The sequence below is a fragment of the Moschus berezovskii genome, chromosome 15 (genome assembly GCF_049115385.1).
Source record: "Moschus berezovskii isolate FMDL1 chromosome 15, NW_MosBer_1.0, whole genome shotgun sequence".
Classification (NCBI taxonomy): Eukaryota; Metazoa; Chordata; class Mammalia; order Artiodactyla; family Moschidae; genus Moschus; species Moschus berezovskii.
Window position 1 is genome coordinate 52,236,102 of NC_142474.1, and position 6,294 is coordinate 52,242,395.

Consider the following 6,294-nt stretch of genomic DNA (forward strand, 5'->3'; position numbering starts at 1 on the left):
TATCTGAAGGCAACACAAAACACTAACTTAAGATACCTATACACCCATGTTCACTGCAGCACTATTTACAATAACCAAGATACGGATACTCAAGGAGGGGATATATGTACACTTACAGCTGATTCACGTTGTTGTACAGCAGAAACTAACACAACATTGTAAAGCAATTACACTTTAGCTAAGATAATTAATTTTTAAAAAAGATATGGAGGCGACCTAAATGCCCCTTGATGGATGAATGGATAAAGAAATTGTGATATATACGTATATACCTGTACAAAGAAATATATTGAGCCATAAAAAAGAATGAAACATTGCCATTTGCAATAACATGGATGGACCTTGCGGGCATTATACTAAATGAAACAGGTCAGACAGAGAAATATAAATACCATATGATCTCACTTATATGTGAAATCTAAAAACAAAACAAACTCACAGATACAGAGAACACATTGGTTGCTAGAGGCAGGGGATAAGTGGTAGGCAAAATAGGGGAAGGGTGTCAAACTTTTAGTTATAAAATAAATAAGTTTCATGGGATATAATTCAGCATAGTGACTATAGTTAATATATCGTGTTGTATTTTTGAAACTTGCTAAGAAAGTAAACCTTAAAAGTTCTTACCATGAGAAACTGAGTATGGTGAAGGATGCTAACTAGACTTGTGGTGGTGGATTGCTTAGCAATATACACAGATACTGAATGACTATGCTGTGCACCTGAAACTAATAATGCAATATGTCAATTATATTTTAATTTAAAAAATCCTTTAATTAAAGAAGCCTACAAACCTTTTTGAAGCACAAGCTAGAATCAAGATTGCTGGCAGAAATATCAGTAACCTCAGATACACAGATGGAGAAGGAAATGGCAACCCACTCCAGTGTTCTTGCCTGGAGAATCCCAGGGATGGCGGAGCCTGGTGGGCTGCCATCTATGGGGTCGCACAGAGTCGGACATGACTGAAGCGACTTAGCAGCAGTAGCAGCAGCAGCAGCAGCAGATACACAGATGACACCACCCTTATGTCAGAAAGTGAAGAACTTAAGAGCTTCTTGATGAAAGTGAAAGAGGAGAGTGAAAAAGTTGGCTTAAAACTCAACATTCAAAAACTAAGATCATGGCATCCGGTCCCGTCACTTCATGGCAAATAGATGGGGAAAAAATGGAAACAGTGACAGACTTTATTTTGGGGGACTCTATTGGAAAAGACCCTGATGCTGGGAGGGATTGGGGGCAGGAGGAGAAGGGGATGACAGAGGATGAGATGGCTGGATGGCATCACCGGCTCGATGGATATGAGTTTGGGCAAGCTCTGGGAGTTGGTGATAGACAGGGAAGCCTGTCATGCTGCAGTCCATGGAGTCGCAAAAAGTCAGACATGACTGAGCAACTGAACTGAACTGAGAAACCTTTTGGAATTTTAGAACTTAGATTCATTTGTTGAACTTCCCTGATAGTGCAGTAGTTAAGAATCTGCGTACTCAACACAGGGGACACAGTTTCCATGCCTGGTCAAGGAAGATTCCCAATGCTGAGGAGCAACTAAGCCCAGGAACCTTAACAACCAAGCCCTCGTGCCTAGAGCCCATGAGCCACAGGGAGGCCACCACAATGAGAAGCCCATGCATCACAACTAGGACCCGGCTCAGCCAAAAATAAATAAAGCGATGCTTTTAAAAAATCATTTTTTTAACAAGTTATATGAAAATTGTAACTTACATTAAAAAAAATTGCTGCATGGGCCGCAGATCATCAAGGGGAGAAATTAACATGAACAAGAATAGGCAAACTCTCCTTAAATGACTGAGACCTTAGAGAGGAGAAGGGCTGACTGGGACCAGAGAGGACTGGAAGGATTGTTAAGACTGCTGGACCAGAGTCAGAGATCTCAGTCTGAGTCCTTGGTCAACTCCTTTACTGAAATAAGACCTCGGGCCCTCATTTAGACTGTATAAACCTTCGTTACTTCTCTGTAGGGGCTGTGTGATACAGGGGTTAATGTCACAGATTCTGGAGCCAGCCTACCTTAGCTCTGTAACATTGGGCAAGTGAACTGAGCCCTTTGGGCCTCAGTGTCTTCATCTTTTAAAGGGGTAAGAAAAGACTGTTTCACCTTTACTTTTAGGGTTCTTAAGAGAATTAAATGAGTCTTATAGAGCATCTTTAATAGTGTCTGGCACCTAGTAAGCATCCTAAAAATATTTGCAACTACTTAACCATTATAAAATCAAAGAGTTGAATTAAATCTCTGAGGTTGGTTCTAGCACCAGCATGACTGGATGCTGTGGGTTGAGTCAAGGATCCTCCTGCATTGTTATTTAAGGGAAATGCTGAGACCACAAATTAAAACGAATGTGTAAACCAGACATTCTGGCTACTTTCCAAAATTTTGTGTAAAGTCAAAGGTAGGCATAGGAATTGGTGTGAAACCAGGTGGGTCCCAGCTGGCAGCATCTGTCTCTGTGGGCAGAGGATTATCTTTCTGTATTGTTCAATGTGACTAAGGAGGTGAAGGGATTTATCCTACAGAGAAAGAAAGGTTCTGAGAAACAAGAGGCTTTGTAAAGTGGGTGAAGCAGCATGGAGGAGGGTGGACTGAGTGTTAGGGGGCAGGGAATGGTGACCCACTCCAGTGTTCTTGCCTGGAGAATCCCAGGGACGGGGGAGCCTGGTGGGCTGCCGTCTATAGGATCTCACAGAGTCGGACATGACTGAAGCGACTTAATAGCAGCAGCAGCCACATGACAAAATCTGTCTCTGAGACCTGGAACACTGTGGTGTGGGAGGTCTGACTGGCAGGTATAGCTCACAGGTCAGGTATCACCCACAGGTCCTTTGTAAAGGGCAACATCACTTTGGATTTGGGAAAGCCTCTTCGACCTCTCCAACTTTCTGTGATTTCCACTGGGTTTCGAGAGGTGTCTATGAAGGTAAAAACCTTGACTATGGTAGAGGGGGATCATTCCCCCGACACCAGGGATTGCTAGTGCAGGTATGAGCATCTTCTTGGTGAGCTGGCACCGCTGTCCGTGGTGACCTCACTGTCCAGGGTGGCTGTGTGTGCCCGCAGCTAGACGGTGCCTGCCTTATGTGAACATGCCAGCACTCCGAGAGAGATGCCTGGTGGACCCTGGACTCTTTTCAGAGCTAGTCATATTCTCTCAGTAGGTACATTGGCAATAGAGCAGTGGGTTGAACTCTTTTGGGCTCTGACTTAAAATCAAGTTGTGACAACAAGCATGACCTCAGACAGGTTCTTCTACCTCAGCTTCCATTATTCAACCTCCAGATCCTTAGACGTGTGATCAGAGTGGAACATAGTAGGTCATAACCTTGATGCATAAACAACAAGGACAGCACAGAGAAGTATACTCAATCAACTATACTCCAATATAAAATAGCAATTTTAAAAAATATAAAGTGAGTGTCTCTGGGCATCAAGAATTCATAAATAAGATGAAGAATAAGATAGAGGGGCCCACACTGGGTGCAAGCATTATGACGCATTTAAGGAGGCTTCCCTGGGCACTGAGCAGGGTAGGGTCAACCAGAGGTGCTCCCCTATCTCTCAGGCTCTGGAAGTGAGTCAAAAGAAAACAACGTGAAGGACAGATTTGAGTGACTGGTGGGGCTGGTTTGGGGGCTTGAGTAGATTATAAAAACATAAAAAGATGTGATCTCTCTTCTCTACCAAGAAAAGACATTTTCATGAACCAAGGTGCAGCCCTGAGCAGTAAACTGTGAATACGTGATGAAAGAAAAGATTAAAGATACTGGTGATGATGATTGAATATTTATTGCATCATCAGTATTCTCCAGGCACTGTGCTTCATGAACAGTAAGCATCTCATATTGACCCCACAATTTAAAGAGGTAGTGTCTATTTTCAGCCCTATTTTACAGAAAGAAAAATTGCTCAAAGAATTTATAAGGTAATTAAGTAGCATTTCTGGGATTTGAACCAACATTTCAGTTTAGAGCCTGAAGTCTTCATGATCACACAAGAGTCCCAACCTCATTGGTCCAGTCCACCCTCCAGATCGGCATCATCATGATCTGACCCATTCCCTGCTCCAGCTTTGAAGAGGAAAGCAAATTGTCAAAGTGCACTATTCTGAGACATGCATCTTACAGAGAGAGGCGCAGTTTCACCACGAAAGACTGCGTTCTGGAAGGGGTGGGGGAGGGGTGGCTGTGACTGTAACTTATGAGCATATTTCCATAACACCCCAGTCAGTGCACAGCAGTGGAATCACCTTCCCAGGCCCTGAATTCGGCCTCATGGTGACATGACACCAATTCTCCTTTCCCTAAAGAGGGCTCTGTCAGTGAGTGATGGATGTTCAAATAAGAATTCTGTATAACTTGCTCTTTGGCTTTTCCCTCCAGGAGCATTTCTAGTTCGGTGACTAAACTACAAATCAATCACCAAGAAGAAATACAGTGGAATCCTAAATTTAGGCCTAGTAAACAGAAATACTCCAACGCTATTGAGAAATCTGGTTTCAAGGAAAACACCATTTACCCCAAAGCTCAGTGAGTAACACATAACTTAGATGACTGAAAGGGATGACCATGGTCAGCCATCCCAAATTTAGACTCTGTCCATATTTAGAAGGCAAGGAGTTGTCATAATATTTTTATCGTTACCACTTAGTTTGGAGGAAAAGAGAATTTCTAGCAATTTTAAGATTGTTTGAGGCTGGAGGCCCAACTTAGGCTATTGGGTTGCTGATGGGGATTAACAAAGAGCCAGTCATTTGCAGCAACGTGGATGGACCTAGAGATGGATGTCATGGGTGTCTCGTTGAGTGAAGTCAGAGAGTGGAGAAATATAGGACATCCCTTATATGCAGAATTCAAAAAAGAAATTATACAACTGAACTTACTTACAAAAGAGAAACAGACACCGAGACTTAGAGAACGAACTTATGGTTACCAGTGGGGAAGGATGGGAGGAAGGGATAATTAGGGAGCCTGGGATGGACATGGACACACTGCTATATTTAAAATGGATAACCAGCAAGGTCCTACTGTATAGCATAGGGAACTCTGCTCAATATTACATTGCAACCTGGATGGGAGGGGAATTTTGGACAGAATGGATACATGCATAGGTATGGCTGAGTCCCTTTGCTGTCTACTTGAAACTATCACAATATTGTTAATGCAGCTATACTCCAAAAGTTTACTAAAACAAACAACGCCCCCTCCCAAGGAACCAGTTTTAATGTAGCATGGGAGGAATGATGGCCAGCCTAGAAAGGTGCCCCCAAGAACCACTATAGCCTATTCTTAGGATGATCCTTGCAGATGACCTCTAATGGCCAGGTCTCTGCTTACAACCATAGTACACTGGTACTGGGTTGCAAAATGCTCACTGAAAAATGCACCTCCAAATCCTTCCAACAGCTGACTCCTGTTAGACCCTCTGCACCACCCCACTGAACAGTCAAATTAAGCCCACTCTAGATTAGCAGATGCAAACTGTTACTCACAGCATGAATAAACAACAAGGTCCTACTGTATAGCACAGGGAATCATAATCAATATCCTGGGATAAACCATAGTGGAAATGCTTATGAAAGAGATTGTGTGCATATAAATGTGTGTGTGTGTGTGTGTGTATGTATATATATATGTATGTATAACTGAATAATTTTGCTTTCCAGTGGAAATTAACACTTCAATAAAATTAAAAAAGAAATTAAACCCACTCTTTTTTTCTCTAATTATTTATTTATTTGCATTACAATAGTTTAATATGAACAATCAGAACTAATGAACAGTATAACAATATTTTACAACTGAAATAATTAAAATAAACTATAAAATTACTACATAAAACAGGTCTGATCTAGCTTCTTTACTTTCTATAATCTCTTCAGTGCTGCAAAACCATTTATTTCTTTTTTTTTTTCATGTTTTAATAAACACTTCGTCTTTTTGTATTGCTTTCTTTTTCATCACAATAATAGAAATATAACACCATATATCACTGTAAAACACATTTCCACATAAATGCTGATAAGCACAAAATATTTTTCATCATTTACATTTTAACTGTAATAATATATGGCAGGATTAAAGCTGCATCCATCATGTGTCTAACTAACCTTGCTGTAATGAATTTTTAAATGTAACGGTTTCTGTTGCAAAGTAAAATCGTACATAATGTCTAGTGACACAGTACGCTGGTGAATGGGTGGTTTTGGAAAATGGAAATGCAACTTCATTTTTAATTAGATTAATAAACTTCACCACCTCCACCTCCACCTCCAGCCAGCT